General features: G+C 39.3%; 1 protein-coding gene across 6 annotated transcripts in view; it reads right to left on the reverse strand.

Moving 5' to 3' along the window:
* The window catches only part of AFG1L (AFG1 like ATPase), a 263,443-nt gene that overhangs the window by 17,770 nt on the left and 228,019 nt on the right, over nt 1–17,654 (reverse strand). The window lies entirely within an intron of this gene.

Here is a 17,654-nt window from a genome sequence, read left to right on the forward strand (position 1 = left end):
TGCTCATTTTAAGCTGCCTGTGGATGGGTGTACTCTGTGAGCAGCAAACCATGAGCAAATGTTGGGAGAGTGTTTCTGTCCCTGCTGGCATTCGGAGAAGGCAGAGAATGAGTGGCCGGGGAACTGCTCTGAGGTCCCTCTGGAAGCACCTGGGTCACCCTGACAGACCTCTAGGACACAGGTAGCTGAGCATCCTGTTTCTGGCAGAATCCATCAATACTCCTCCCTGTCCAGAAATGTCTGTTTCATTTGGGAAGTCCTTTGCATGAAATTTCTTTCAGAAATGTTGGTATGACTGTGTTCCTGGGAGAATTAGGAAACTGTGAGGAGGAGGAGAGTCATTCTCACCTTTGTCCATTCACTTAAGCCTATCACCGTCCTACCAACCAGCTGACATCAGTTATGCTCAGGAATTTGCATGGAGGTGTCGGGAGGTGCAAGTGGAAGGTACGAGTAAATCCAGAAAATTAGGTTCTGGAGAAGTGGTTCCCTCAATAGAGAGGAGTTTTAGGAAGGATGCAGCAATTATGGGACCTAGGCGATGGGCACAAAACCAGAGACAAAGAGCACCAAGAATGACCCAGAGTCCTTTGGAAATGTGCTTACAGTGCTCCTTCCTCCTATCTCTTCTCACCAACCAGATAACAAATGGTGGCCAAGAGGAGGCAACCTCCACTCTTCCCATTTTCCTTCCCTGGCTGGAGAGTCTCTACCTCCAGATCCCCTGCCTGGCCTTAGCTGAGACAAGCCACTCACCTCAGCCATGGAGGCTTCTAGTGTGCTGTAGGTTTTTCCTGGGAGTGGGGTGGGGTTGGTTTAAACCTGCCTTTCTTCCAAGAGAACCCTGCTGTTGAACCCAATACAGACCAGGAGCACGTGTTAATAGAGAAGCTGGGAGTGAGGGATCTGGAAGGCCTGGATCTCACTCCTCAGTTGCTACTTATCAACTGGGTGCCACTGGCAAGTCACATCATCTTCCTGTTCCTTAGTTTTCCCATTTGTAAAATGGGGATTTGATTCATATCTGGCAGAATTGTGAGGATTAAACAAAATAATACATGCAAAGCATTTAGCACAGTGCCTGGGGCATACATTAGTCTTCAAACCATCTTGGCTACTTTTATTTTTATTATTTTGAGATTAAATGATTGGGCTCAGTGCAAATGAATTGAGCATGTCATTCTCAAGAGGAATCCATGACCCTAAATCAGCCTTTGTGCACTTGTCTGTCTTGGGAGTCACAGCAGGCACCAGATGAGACTGTGGAATCACCAAATAGTGAAAACAATCCCTGAAAGGGAGAAAGGAGAGGGAAAAATATAGCGTCTTTTTGTAAAAAGGAAAACTCGTACATTAAGACTCTCCTGCTCTGAGGATACACTACTTTTTTTGAGCTAAGTTAGGATTTAGTGTCTCATCTTTTGTAAACCAGAAAGTATATGTAAAAAAAAAAAAAACAAAAACAAAAAAAAGGAAAACCTCATATTAGGTATGCAGTTATGTATAATTAAGCTCACTCTTTATGCATGAATGTGATTTCTATCAGAATAACTACATGCCCAAGGAAAATCATTATCAGAAGTGCGCTGAAGTGCCTAGGGCAACTGAAAATCAGAATTTTGCCCACTCAGCTATTTTACAAATTATATACCTTTGTCAGTAGGTTCTGTATTTGCCGTTATATTAGCAACTATTCCTTCACCCCATATTCCTTAAACAATTATATGATCATTCACATAAAGGAAAGAAAGCTTAATATAGTTATCTATTTCCTTTCAAGACAATAGTCATTGGGGGAATGTGGAATTGTTGTTTAATTCATACAGTTTAGGATGAGGAAAAAGTTCTGGAGGTAGACAGTGTTGATCTTTGTACAACAATATGAATGTACTTAATGCCACTGACCTGTACACTTAAAATTAGCTAAAATGGTCAATTTTATGTCATATAATATTTTACCACAATAAAAGAAATAGTCATTTAAAACAAGGAGAGGTTATTGGTTGCCAAAGAGATCTCTCCCAATTTAGGCCACGAAGACCTAGATATAATTACTTTTTTCTTTAAAAACATGAGAAAGAAGAATGAAATGCATTAATCAAAGAAGGAAGTTTTTCACCCCCAAAAAATCAGATCCAATAAGAATAAGACTAATTTAAAATAACAACTTTTTGTTTTTAATAAATTCATGGGTAAGCATATTTCTAAAAAGAAAAGGTAAAAAAAAGTGAAAAATAAAAAAGAGAATTATAAATAGGAAAGATAAACAAGAAAAACAATTCAGTTGGCTCTCCCTCTCTATAGGTTCCACATCTACAGATTCCACCAACTGCTGCTCAAAAATATTTAGAAAAACAACACCATAAAAACCAATACAAATTAAAAAGCAATACATTATAACAACTATTTACATAGCATTCACATTGCACTAGGTATTACAAATAATCTAGAGAGGATGAAAGAATACAGGAGGAGGCCAGAGCCAGTGGCTCCCACCTGTAATCCCAGCACTTTGGGAAGCTGAGACGGGTGGAACACTTGAGCTCAGGAGTTGGAGACCTGCTTGGGCAACATAGTGAAACCTAATCTCTACAAAAGATACACAGAATTAGCCAGGTGTGGTGGTGTGTGCCTGTGGTGACAGCTACTCAGAAGGCTGAGGTGAGAGGATTGTTTAAGCCTGGAAGTCTGAGGCTACAGTGACCTGAAATAGCCATCACTGCACTTGAGCCTGGGCAACAGAGACCCTGTCCCCCTTTCTCTTTCTCTCTCTCTCTCTCTCTCTCTGTTTCTCTCTCTCTTTGAGTGTGTGTGTGTGTATATATATGGGTTACATGCAAATACTACTCCATTCTATACCAGGGACTTCAGGATCTGCAGATATGTCACCTATGGAAGGTCTTAGAACCAATTACCCATGGATATAGAGGGGTGACTATCCTTTAAAGTAAACTAGTCAAAATCCATGACACAGCCCAGGTCAATATCCTCTCATTTATAGCATGTTTTAATTTTAGCAATTTTCCCCCATGGAAGCATGATGACTAGTGTGTTGTCAGTATTTATTTTCCCCATAAATGTCAGATAATATCAAGTACATCTACACGTGTATATTGCCTCTGCTCCATTCCCTTTCTCTTCTCCTTCTGATACTTTTTTTTTAATGGAGTTTTGCTCTTGCTGCCCAGGCTGGAGTGCAATGGCACAATCTCAGCTCACTGCAACCTCTGCCTCCTGGGTTCAAGTCTCCTCCCTCAGCCTCCTGAGGAGCTGGGACTACAGGCACATGCCACTATGCCCAGCTTTGTATTTTTAGTAGAGATGGGTTTCACCATGTTGGCCAGGATGGTCTCCATGTCTTGACCTCATGATCCACCTGCCTTGGCCTCCCAAAGTGCTGGGATTACAGGTGTAAGCCACCGTGCCCAGCCTTGTGTATTTCTTTATTACTTTTCCATGATTCATTTTGAATAGCTTTTCTGATCCACTGTGCTTCTCCTTAGCTGTGTTTAATCCGCTCTTAAACTCATCCCTTGAGCCCTTAATTTTGGTTATTGTACTTTGTAGCTCTAGAATTTCCACTGACTCTTTTTCAAAGTTGAGATGTCTCTTTTTATTATCTCTAGATTCCTTCTGAAGCCTAGTTCCAAGCCCAGCCTTTTTTAAAACTCTTTAAATATGTAAGCCTAGTTGTTTAAAATATGGACTCAATGCCAATATCTGGAGTTCCTAATTTTATTGTCTGTTGTTTTTGTTTGTTCTCATTCATAGCATCTTGTCTCCTCATATGCCTAGTTATCTTTGTACATGCTGGATTTTATCTTTGAAAAAAAAATACATACAGAAAAAAATCCAAGTTCAGAGCTTAAAGTTTTAAGTTCAGCTCAAAATCTGGCTGAAGTCCACGAGAGGGCTGGCTTATTTCTGTTTTATGCTAATTCCTAGGTGCAGTCCTTCAGGATTTCAGGATAAAATCTACTCAGGACTTTATCCAAAGTCAGGGAGATAGCGAGTTAAGAAGGTTCCCATCCTTGGATGGCCCTAGTCTCTGACTTTTGTCCCACTAACCCAATAAGGCTGCCAAACGTAAGCTCAGCTCACTTCATTTTGAAAACAAGATTGTTAGTGCATACCAATATCCATGTTTTTCTCTTCTTTCTGGGCACACAGACAGACTACAGGCACACTTCATTTTATTGTGCTTCATTTTACTGTGATCTGAAGATACTTCTGTTTTGTTTACAAATTGAAGATTTGTGGCAACTCCGCATCAAGCAAGTCTGTTGGTGACACTTTTCAATAGCATGTGCTCCTTTCATGTCTCTGCGTCACATTTTGGTAACTACCACAGTATGTCAAACATTTTCATTATCATTATATCTGGTATGGTGATCTGGGATCACTGATCTTTGAGGTTACAGTTATAATTGCTTTGGGGTGCCATGAACCACACCCTTATAAGATGGTGGACTTAATTGATACATTTTGTGTGTTCTCCCTGTTCCACACTAGCTGTTCCCCCATCTCTCTCCCTCTCCTTAGGCTTCCCTATTCCCTGAGATACAACAATGTCAAAATTAGGTCAATTAATAACATTACAATGGCCTCCGTGTTCAAGTGGAAGGATGAGTCACACATCTCTCATATGAAAGCTAAAGCTAGAAATGATTATGCCTAGTGAGGAAGGCATGCCAAAAGTCAAGACAGGCCAAAAGCTAGGCCTCTTGAGCCAAACAGTTAGCCAAGCTGTGAATGAAAAGGAAAATTTCTTGAAGGAAATACAAAGTGCTACTCCAGTGAACACACAAATGATATGAAAGCAAAACAGCATTATTGTTGATCTGGAGAAAGTCTGAGTGGTCCAGATAGAAGGTCAGACCAGCCACAATGCTTCCTTAAGCCAAAGCGTAACAGAGCAAGGCCCTAACTCTCTTCAATTACATGAAGATTGAAAGAGGTAAGGAAGCTGCAGGAAAAAAAAATCAGAAACTAGCAGAGGTTTGTTCATGAGGTTTAAGCAAAGAAGCCATCTCTGTAATATAAGTTTAAGGTGAAGCAGCAAGTGCTGATGTAGAAGCTACAGCATGATCTAGTTAAGATCATTTATGAAGGTGGCTACACTAAACAACGGATTTTCAACGCAGATGAATCAGAAGAAGATGCCCTCTGTGACTTTCAGTTAGAGAGAAGTCAATGCCTGGCTTCAATGCTTCAAAAGCATTAACTGACTCTCTTGCTAGAGGCTAATGCAGCTGGTGACTTTAAGTTGAAGCTAATGCTCTTTGCCATTCTGAAAATCCTAGGGCCCTTAAGAATGATGCTAAATCAGCCGGGCGCAGTGGCTCATGCCTGTAATCCTAGCACTTTGGAAGGCCAAGGTGGGTGGGTCACCTGAGGTCAGGAGTTCAAGACCAGCCTGCCCATCATGGTGAAACCCCATCTTAAAAAAAAAAAAAAAGAATGATGCTAAATCTACTCTGCCTGTGCTCTAAAAATAGAACAAAGCCTAGATGACAGCATATCTTTTTACAGCATGGTTTACTATGTATTTTGAGGCTCCTTTAAGACCTACTGCCCAGAAAAAAGACTTCTTTCAAAAGATTACTGCTCATTGACAATGCACTTGGTCACCCAAGAGCCCTGGTGGAACTATACAAAGAGATGAATGTTGTTTTCATGACTGTTAACACAACATCCATTCTGTAGTCTATGAATCAGGAAGTAATTTCGACTTTCAAGACTAATTATTTAAGAAATATATTTTATAAGACCATAGCTGTCACATCTGTAGTGATTCATTTGATGGATCTGGGCTAAGTTAATTAAAAACTTTATGGAAAGGATTCATCATTCTAGATACCATGAAGAACATCAGTGCTTCATGGGAGGTCAAAATAACAACATTAACAGGACTTTGGAAGAAGAGGATTCCAACCTTCATGGATGACTTGGAGAGGTTCAAGAGGAAGTAACTACAGATGTGGTAGAAATAGCAAGAGAGCCGGGCGCGGTGGCTCAAGCCTGTAATCCCAGCACTTTGGGAGGCCGAGGCGGGTGGATCACAAGGTCGAGAGATCGAGACCATCCTGGTCAACGTGGTGAAACCCCGTCTCTACTAAAAATACAAAAAATTAGCTGGGCATGGTGGTGCGTGTCTGTAGTCCCAGCTACTCAGGAGGCTGAGGCAGGAGAATTGCTTGAACCCAGGAGGCGGAGGTTGCGGTGAGCCGAGATCGCGCCATTGCACTCCAGCCTGGGTAACAAGAGCAACACTCTGTCTCAAAAAAAAAAGAAAAGAAAAGAAAAGAAATAGCAAGAGAACTAAAATTAGAAGTGGAGTCTGAAGATATGGCTGATTTGCTGCAATCTCATGATCAAACTTGAACTGATAAGGAGTTGCTTCTTATGGACGAGAAAGAAAGTAGTTTCTCGAGTCTATTCCTTGTGAAGATGGTGTGAACACTGTTGAAATGACAACAAAGGATTTAGACTATTACATAAACTTAGTTGTTAAAGCAGTGGCAGGGTTTGAGAAGACTAACTCCAATTTCAGAAGAAGTTCTGCTGTGAGTAACTGCTATCAAACAGCATCACTTGCTACAAAGAAATCTTTCGTGAAAGGAAGAGTCTGTTATACAGCAAAGTTCATCTTAAGAAATTGTCACAGTCATCCTAACCTTCAGCAATCACCACCATGATCAGTCAACAGTCATTAACATTGAGGCAGGAGGTTGAGTGTGGTGGCTCATGCCTATAATCCCAGCACTTTGGGAGGCTGAGGTGGGTAGATCACTAGAGACCAGCCTAGTCAACATGGGAAAATCCCATCTCTACTGAAAATACAAAACCGGGCACAGTGGTGTGCACCTGTAGTCCCAGCTACTCAGGAGTCTGAGGCAGGAGAAAGGCTTGAACCTGGGAGGCAGAAGTTGCAGTGAGCCAAGATTGTACCACTGCACTTCAGCCTGGGCGACAGAATGAGACTCGGTCGGTAAAACAAAACAAAACACTGAGGCAAGAAGGGCCTATACCAGCAAAATCTTACACCTCACTGAAGGCTTAAATGATTGTTAGTATTTTTTAGTAATAAAGCATTTTTAAATTAAGGTATGTATTCTTTTGACATAATGCTATTGTACATGTAATAGACTACAGTATAAACATAACTTTTATATGTACAGGGAAACCAAAAAATTCCTGCGACTCATTGGTTCCAGTGGTCTGGAACCAAGCCAGCAATATCTCCAGGGGGCATTATTGCCCAGCCTCCCTTGGATTTAAGTGTGGCTGTGTGATCAAGTTCAGACGAGGGAATGAGAGAGAAAGTAATATGATCACTTCTAGGTCTAGCCCATGAAAACATTCTATACAGAATCTTCCTTCTTTTCCTCATCTGCTGGCTGAATAGAGAGGACTCTAAGGACTTAAAGGAGAGATGAAGTCTGAGTCCATGAAGGACTACATGGAGTCACATTTCCTGTCAGCCTGCACTGGATGGTAATATGATAAAAAAATACATGTTTATTTATTAACCCTCTAATTTAGGGGTTATTTGTTTCAGCAGTTAGCCTATCCTACTACTACTAATTTCATCTAGCTTCCTTCATTGCCCTAACCAAAAAGGTGGTACAAATTACAGAGAGTCGACCATTACTGAAAATACAAAACAATTTAATGTTTCCTTGTATAAATGAGGATTCTTGTTCACACAGATGGTAACTATCAAAAATTTGTCTTCAAAGTGGGCAAAAAACATGAACAGATGCCTCTCAAACAAGAAATACAAGTGGTCAACAAAGATATGAAAAAATGCCCAACAGCATTAACCATCAGAGAAATGCAAATTAAAACCACAATGAGCTATCATCTCACACCAGTCAGAATGACTGTTACTAAAAAGTCAAAAAGCAGGAGATGTTGGCGAGGAATGTGGAGAAAAGGGAACGCTTATACACTGTTGGTGGGAATGTTTAACCCCCATGGAAAACAGTATAGAGATTTTTCAAAGAACTAAAAATAGAACTATCATTCAACCCAGCAATCCCACTACTGGGTATCTACCCAAAGGAAAAGGAATTGTTTTATCAAAAAGACACCTGTACTCAAATGTTTGTAACAGCACTATTCACAACAACAAAGGCATGGAAGCAATCTAAGTGTCCATCAATAGTGGACTGGATAAAGAAAATGTGGTATATATATATATATATATATATATATATATATATATATAAAATATACACACATATATACACAATCACATAAACACACACACACACACATATATACACACACCATGGAATACTACACAGCCATAAAAATAATGAAATCATGTTCTTTTCAGCAATATGGATGCAGCTGAAGGTCATTATCCTACACAAATTAATACAGAAACAGAAAACAATATACTGTACGTTCTAACTTGTAAATGAGAGCTAAACAGTGCCTACACATGGACATAAAGATGGAAAAAATAGATACTGGGGACCCCAAAATGGGGGAAGAGAAAGGGGAAAAGGTTGGAAAAATTACCTATTGGTCACTATGTTCACTATTCAGATAACGAGCACCCTAGCAGCCCAAACCCCAGCATTATACAACATACCCATGTCACAAACCTGCGCAATACACCCTGAATCTATTATTATTTTAAAAATTCCTCTTCAAATTTTCTTCAGATTTTGTTTTGTGAGGGGCACAGACAGGAGTAGCTTTTTGCCCAGAATGGAGTACAGTGGTGTGATCTTGGCTCACTGCAGCCTTGACCTCCTGGGCTCAAATGATCCTCCCACCTTAGCCTCCTGAGTAGCAGGAACTATAAGTGTACCCCATCATACCCAGCTATTTATTTATTTTTTGGTAGAGATGAGGTCTTGCTACGTTGCCAGGGCTGGTCTCAAACTCCTAGGCTCAAGTAATCCCAAACACCTTGGCCTCCCAAAGAGGTTGGATTACAGGAATGAGCCATCATGCCTGGCCTGGATTATCATTTTAAAAGTCTTAATCAGGAATTGCATTTATTCTATTTTAAGTATCAAAACTGACTTTTAAAAAGTTATGTTTATGGACTGGGCATGGTGGCTCATACCTATAATCCCAGCACTTTGGGAGGCTGAGGTTAATGAATTGTTGAGGTTAGTGAATTGCTTAAGAGTTTGAGACTAGCCTGGGCAACATGGCAAAATCCCATCTCTACAAAAAATACGAAAATTAGCCAGGCATAGTAGCACTCACTTGTAGTCTCAGCTACTTGGGAGGCTGAGGTGAGAGGATGGCTTGAACCCAGGGGAGTGGAGGCTGCAGTGAACCAAGACAGTGCCACTGCACTTCAACCTGGGTGACAGAGCAAGACCTTGTCTGAAAAAAAAAAGTTATGTTTATGGAGGAAATTTTCTCATTACAAATTTTTAAAGATTTTGATAGTTTTATTCAAATTCAGTATTTGATATTTGCTTTTTTTTTTTTTTTTTTTTTTTTTTTGAGACAGAGTCTTGCTTTGTTACCCGAGCGGGAGTGCAGTGGTGCAATCTTGGCTCATTGCAGCCTCCACCTCCCAGGTTCAAGTGATTCTTCTGCCTCAGCCTTCCAAGTAGCTGTGATTATAGGCACATGCCACACACCTGGCTAATTTTTGTATTTTTAGTAGAGACAGGGTTTCACCATGTTGGTCAGTATGGTCTTGAACTCCTGATCTCAGATGATCTGCCTGCCTCAGCCTTCCAAAGTGCTGGGATTACAGAAATGAACCACTGTGCCCGGCCGATATATTTTAAAATACCTTTGTAAGTTTATTTTTCTTCTCATGATTATACAATGTACAGAAATATAATGAATGTTGAACATTCATTATATTTCTGTACATTGTATAATCAATGCTGCCAAATCATCTTATATAACCCTGTGTACCACACAATGGATTTTTGATGTGTGACATCTTGATCAATGTGACCAATACTGATTTAAATACAAACGTTGCCACTCACCCTTTCGTTCCTGAGCGTTCATTATTTAAAGATGTTTGGGTTATTTAAAGATGTTTAGCTGGATTAACTAAAAAATTCTCTAGAAAATTACGATAATTTAAAATCCATTGGAGAATTGAAGAAGGCCTATGTGGGGCAGGTGGGTCATCTGATTATAGTAATGGCTGCAATTGTTCTTGCCTCCTTATCTATATCCTTTGGATTGCAACTTTCCAGCTCTCGCATGGAGGCATGCAACCTATTTCCTCAACTCTTTACCATGGCCAACAGAATGCGGCAAAAGTTACAGTTTTCAAGTTCTGAACTTAGGTCTCAAGAGGCTTTGCATGCTTCTGTTCACTCTTCTGCTATACCTCGGCTAGCCTGCTGGAGGAGAAGCAAATACAAGAAGAGCAGCTAATTGTCTTAAGCAGAGAGAGCATCCTAGGCTAGCATACAGCTAGCTGGCCCCACACAGATGAGAAAGCCTAGCCCAGAGCAGCAAACTGACTGCAGAGGCACACATAAACCCAACAGAGATCCAAAGAACTCCCCCGATAGCCTGTAGACTAGAGGGTAATAACAAATGCTTATTGTTACTCAGTTTATGTGACTGTATTTTGGGATGATTTATTATGCAGCAAGAGCTAACAAAAACACTACACTTGCTACAGAGATTTACTAGTGAAAGCTTATATTTTAAGTCATTAGCAAGTCCAGCCCCTCTAGAAAAATAAGATCCAACTTTTATACTTAAGGATTAGCTTTGTGGCCAGGTGCGGTGGCTCACGCCTGTAATCCCAGCACTTTGGGAGGCTGAAGCAGGTGGATCATGAGGTCAGGAAATTGAGACCATCCTGGACAACATGGTGAAACCCTGTCTCTACTGAAATACAAAAAATTAGCCAGGTCTGGGGGCACGCGCCTGTAGTCCCAGCTACTCATGCCAACGCACTTCAGCCTGGTGAGACTCCATCTCAAAAAAAAAAAAAAAAAAAAGAATTAGTTTTGCATTACTTGAATACATATATCATCATTTATTTTATGTTCATTTATTTTTATAATCAATTTTGAAATTTTTATGGCGTGGCATAAAGTTTTATACTACTCCATAAAAATTGGGTTGAATGTTATGTAAAATATTCAACCCAAAGCATATACTAAAGACCTTGGGGGGCCAGAATGCCATTTACATTTGCTGTTGCCACCCTCATTTACTTCACTGTGCAAGACAGGGAGTCCTATTCACCTCAGTGTCCCCAGCACCTAGCACAGACCAGGGAACAGAGTCTTGCATAATATATAATTAATGAATAAATAAAGACACTAATACCAAGTCTTCAAAATCAATGATAACTACTGAATGCTTAATAAATATGAGGCATTGTGTTAAACCCTACAAGAACTTTGCAAAACACAGAGAAAAGACATTTCTCTATTCCTTTAACCACACTAAAATACAACTAAATTACATGCACAGTATATCTATGGCAGTTGCAAATATTTATACTTTTGTTTTGCATTAGGTGATCCTCCTATGTAACTAAACCATAGCATAATACACTTTTTGAAACCATAATTAGTATTGTGAATTCATGCATTGTGCCCTATGAATAATTAAAGCATATGATTACTTTTGAGTACTAAATGGCACTTCAGTTAGTAGCATCCTTAAGTGTTATTCTAGCTCAAAATTCAAGTAGCTTTATCTAAGGCTGATTCTTCTTATGATAGATAATGATGACATTCTCCATCTTTCTACCTGAGCAATTAAAAAGTTTAATAGTCTTTGATGTGGCTGGTTATCTGAATAATTTTCTTAACAGGAACAATTAAAATCCACTTATCCGATGGTTTGTGCATTCTCTACCATTGTTTCAAACTCTGTTTCTGTGGAAACCTGATGAAAACTTAGAGAACTTTAAATCTATAATGAGTTTGCGAAGAGTATTTGTTTTCCTTAATTACCCAGCATATACAGCTGGATTATATGTAGCCCAGTTTCTCTAACAAACTTTTAAAAATGAAGAGCTTGCTTACTGTCTTTTTTCTCCTGTATAAGAAATGACCCAGTTGTCCGCTTTGGTATTGACCCTGGTGCCAGGAGTGGGAATTTTCTCAATCCCACACCAGTGTGAAATGCACAAGCATTACCACCAGACCACCTTCTGCCCTACAATGATCCACTTCAGTACACCCAAATGAGCTGTCAGCTTGAGCTTCTTTTTTCTCTGCCTCGCTAATGGTTGCTCTGCTACCATTATTTCAGCTGAAGTAGGATGATTATGATTTCAAGCTCTATCTATATTATACTGTCCTAAGGGTTACTCTTTATCTGTATAGTCTCCTTCTTACAAACCCTTTGTAGAAATACGCTGATAGCTCTTTATTAAACAAACATGCATGACATCTTACTTTATTTACATAGCAATGACAATAATATCTTAAAGAAAAGTACCTTTTAATAGAAAATAAATGCTTGAATGGAATTAGGATGAATGTGTCCTTTTCAAACAAACTGAAAATACCATATGAATTGATGTTAAGACTATTTTTATGTGCCAAATTCCAAAATAATAAATTCAATAATTAGAAACACAAGGCTGGCAGTGGTGGCTCATGCTTTTAATCCCAGCACTTTGGGAGGCCAAAGTGAATGGATCACTTGAGGTCAGGAGTTTGAGACCAGCCTGGCCAACATAGTGAAACCCTGTCTTTACTAAAAATACAAAAAAAATTTAGCTGGGCATGGTGGTACATGCCTGTAATCCCAGCTACTCGGGAGGCTGAGGCAGGAGAATCACTGGAACAGGAGAGGCGGAGGTTGCAGTGAAATGAGATGGTGCCACTGCACTCCAGCCTCCAGCCTGGGTGACAGAGCAAGATTCCATGAAAAAAAGAAGGAAAGAAAGAATGAGCACTGAAATGTGTGTATTTGCAGAGTAAATAATTTCCCAAGATCCGTATGGCACCTTAATATGAGAAAGCTCATGAATATGAAGTCCAAACACCCAGCTGGGAAATATCTCACTATTCTAAAAAATATCAACAATTCTTAACACATTCTACTTTACAGGGTGTTCTCTGGAGTGCTGAGGGAACGTTTTGCCATGTGATTTACACAGTCTCAACAGCAGGAGGCTGGTTCTACCTAAATCTACCAGATCTTTGCTAAATTCTCTAACCCCTTTTAATGGTTAAAACAGTATTTTTTTTGTGTGTCGGGGGGTGTGGGACATATTTTAATTTTAACAGAGAACTTGTAGAAACAATGACTTAACCAAAAATCAATGTGACAAACTAGAGGAGGGTACACCCCTCCTCTACTCTACTTGATCAGCTTTGTATATATAATCAAAAGATCTCCAAATTCTGGAGATGTCTAATTCTGGGGGTCCTGGAACTGACAATTTTCTCAAGGCACAAGCTACATGAAGCCAGGTCTATCAAATCACATATACCATGTGAAAAGCACTGTGCTGGACTCACTAGGGCACGGGGGAGCAGGGGGACCGGGGGGCCAGGGGAAGTGGGAATCGAAACAATTGTCATAAAAACAGAAAATCAAAATGAAAATGTGAGACTGGGCATGGTGACTCACGCCTGTAATCCCAGCAGTTTGGGAGGCCGAGGCAGGTGGATTGCTTGAGCTGGAGACGAGCCCAGCCAACATGATGAAACCCCATCTCTACTAAAATACAAAAATTAGCTGGGCATGGTGGCAACAGGCCTGTAGCTACTCAGGAGGCTGAGGCACAAGAATCGCTTGAACCTGAAGGGCGGAGGTTGCAGTGAGCTGAGATCAGGCCACTGCACTCCAGCCTGGGTGACAGTGAAACTGTCTCAAAAACAAAAGAAAAGAAAAAGAAGATGAAGAAGTAGGAAATCATCCTAATTTAGCATCATTATCATTATTAAAGAGAATCACTAAATGTAAGCATCGATACAACTCCAAGACAATATGTAACAACTGCAAAAGCATATCCATGAGATAGTAAAAATTAGCAGAACGGGTTATACTAACCACCTGGGATTGAATGAACCAGACTATACCTTGCTAATTACCTGGCATCTGTTGTTTGGTAGACATCTAAAATCTTTAAGTCAAGTTACTCCTTTTGGAAATGGGATGAACTGGGTTCCACCATACAACAGAATTGACAACAGCAAATGAGCTAATGTAGCTCAGAGCCCCCATTCAGAAAGACCCCCCCCCAATATTTCTAGAGTTAGAAAGTCTTGCCTAGCTACTTTATTCAGCCTAAGTTTTCAGTTTAACTGTAGTGTGAAGGGCAGTCAGAAGGCAGAGGAGGCCTGTGAAGAACAAGGCTGCTGCTTTGGTTTGTGAGGCTTGAGGAATGGGCCTTCACGGACTTTGGCTCACCATGTCCTGGAAGCTACCTTCACCACCAAATGATTTAGCCTGGCTCGCCTCTCCTCCTAGTTCTCACAGTATCTAAGGTTTCTGAATTTTAAAAACCAGAGGTTTAAGCTTTGGAGTTTATTAAAAGCTGTGGGAACACTTTGGATCACTAGGTTTTGATTCTCATGGCTCCCTAGAATCTGTTTAGCTTCAGGCCAATCCTAAGCAAACCTGGCTCTAGAAAAACAGGAACAGCACAAGAACCCATATTCTCCAGATCCAGGAACACAGATAATGTAACATTTGTTAAAAACATACCATTACAAGTGTATCTTCTCTCTCTCTCTCTCTCTCTCTCTCTCTCTCTCTCTCTCTGTGTGTGTGTGTGTGTGTGTGTGCGTATAATTATTTGATTGGTTAGTTTAATATTTCTTTAAGAAGCTTTTGTTAAAAGGCGTTTACTTTAACATGATTCTCTATTGTTAGACATGTACAATTCACCCTTCAAAATCATAAAGAATAAAGAAAAAATTTATTGTAGCTGCACAGTCCTGTGAAATTGCTCTGAATATTAGCAATCCAGTACATAGCAAAAAAAAATAAAAATAAAAAATACTGGCAAGGGGAAGAAAAATAGCCCAACTGTTGCTAGAATTATTTCACAAGCTCCTCTATTAAAATAATACTGTAGCAACTTCTTCTAATTTCGCACTGGAAAAGGTATGTTCCTAGCTAGTTCAAAACAAAAGGAAATTTAAACATTATCATGAAAGACACAGTGCTGTGATAGCTGATTGTCCAGACTACAGAATGCATTAAGTGACTATGGCCAAGGCTGAAATGTTTTCACCTCTTTTGTATTCTCTTTTTGAATATAAGGATTTTAATAAGAAAGTATACAATAATGATGAAGTAATTAGTAATAGTATTATTCTACTATAATCATTGAACTCAGTACTTAGTCATTAACATAATCAATCCATCCTGATTGTACCCTCAGTAGAGGGCAGCATTTGCTACATCTTCGTGGGAGGAAAGACTTGTAAATTTGTCTGGCTTTGAGATCTACCCAGAAGAAATGGGAAAGATTAGCTGCACAGTGCAAGGTCAGGTTCTAGACTCACTGACACCAGTCCTGCATGTGCATATGACATGCAAGGTAAACCAATATTAACTTTTTCCTTTGGAAATCAGAGCTAAGTAGCACAAAAAGAGATACTTAGGATCCCAAAAAGAAAAAGGAGAAAAGGCTTTAGAATAGCTAAGAAGTTATTTTACATTTGAGAATTGCAACTTCTGAACACGTTAAAGTCTTGTAAATGCAGAGGTTTTATTACTTTTGTTTTGTTTTGTTTTGTTTTGTTTGCTGCTGTTTTTGTTTGTTTTGCTTTCTTTGTGAGTCCATTGGAAAGAAACAGAATTCTCTCAGGCTTGGATATTTGAAAAGCCTAATCAGCACAGGAAAAGAAGTGGATATCAAAGAGTTGCTGTCTTCCTCCCACTCTTCTGCTTTCCAAATCATGGAAACACTCAGTTAAAATGCTAATTCATATTCGAAAGATATTAAAAAGTGAATCAGAGCTGAGACTGAATACCTCTCTGTGCTGCTGGAACTATGAGTAAGACCGATGGAATTATTCACTTCATCTCCTTGCTGAAAGACAACCTTGAATTATCTGCTGCCCACATTTTATTAAAAGATAAAAACATCCATGAAAGGCTGGAACAACATGCATCTATCCAATCTCTAAACATTTAAAATTATTTTTCTGGATCAAGCCAGATAAGGAAAAAGCTTAGCTGTAAAGCACTTTTTTTGCCCTTATAGAACTAGTTTCATTAAACTTTACTTTGTCATTATATTCCCAGCTAGGATATAATAATCTGTTGGATACAAGTATGCTTGCGGCAGGAATGGTGTCGAGGAAATGTCTGCTGGGATCTTTCAGAAGTCCGTTTACGAAAGGTCCAAGTACCAGCAAAAATCATCACTTCTTCTGAGTAGCTGGTTTGTTTTTATCTTCTGACTTACTGAATATCTTTCCCCTCTTTGGCTTATATAGGCTGAGTGTTGATTTAATTGTTCATTTTTAAGAACTATGTAGAAGTTTATGACATAGATTTATGTATATTAACTTTTTCTGACTTTCAGCTTAAGTATTCATTAATTTCCCTTTGCTTTGATTTAAAAAAATTACTTCTGTGTGTATATGGTTGTGTGTGTGTGTATCTGTACACACATATCAAATACTTTTTGGAATCAGATAAGACATAAATAAATCCATACTAAAATTATTCTATTTCTGATTAAAGCTTATTTTGTCTGCTTTTAGTTAAACAGGCAAAAGAGAATCAGGGAAAGAAAATGTCAGTAAGAACTTCAGATAATAAATAGCAGTGCCTCTTTTGATTTTGTTAGTTACCAAGTATATACTGAGCAGCCGTCAGTAGGGAGAGATATTCTTAGAGAAGGTGGGTTTTCAACAGAGAGAAATAGCCCAGTGTAGGGAAGTAGAAATCTATTTCATGAACACGAAATTGGATGGAATTTGGCATAAAGGAAAAAGTAGTCTGAGAAAGACAAAGCATCCTTGGCTTTAGAAAAGCAGTGAAGGGGGAGATTAAGAAGTGCATTGCAAATGCTGCAGTTTGGATGATGTGACTATGTAACTATTTGGATTTATATAGGACATGATAGGGAGACAATGCAGAAAGTTCAGGAAAGAAACTGACGATACAAAAACGCATGCAAGATGATTTTTATATTCACAAGTAAATGTGTATAGTAATTTACAACTTACAGTTTCTCACATATGGTAAGGCTGAAAAGCAGTAAGATTGGATTATTAGTAACCTTATGATAGTGGCTTATTATATTAAGACCTTCTATAAAGTACATCCAAACCCTAAGATATTACCAATTTAGTAAATTACTTCTCTCTCTTTTTTTTTTTTTTTTTTTTTGAGACAAAGTCTCATTCTGTCACCAGGCTGGAATGCAGTGGCATAATTGTAGCTCACTACAACCTCTGCCTGCCCGGTTCAAGTGATTCTCCTGCCTCAGCCTCCTAAGTAGCCGGGATTACAGGTGTGTGCCACCATGCCCAGCTAATTTTTGTATTTTTAGTAGAGACGGGGTTTCACCATGTTGGCTAGGATGATCTCGATCTCTTGATCTCGTGATCCGCCCTCCTCACCCTCCCAAAGTGCTGGGATTACAGGCATGAACCACCGCACCCAGCCTAGTAAATTACTTCTATGTTTTAAAAGTCTTCAGTAAAATAGTGAGGAATATGTATTGTTTTTCCTGTGCCTTTGATTAAACTATA

This window comes from Saimiri boliviensis, chromosome 4 (genome assembly GCF_048565385.1).
Source record: "Saimiri boliviensis isolate mSaiBol1 chromosome 4, mSaiBol1.pri, whole genome shotgun sequence".
NCBI lineage: Eukaryota > Metazoa > Chordata > Mammalia > Primates > Cebidae > Saimiri > Saimiri boliviensis.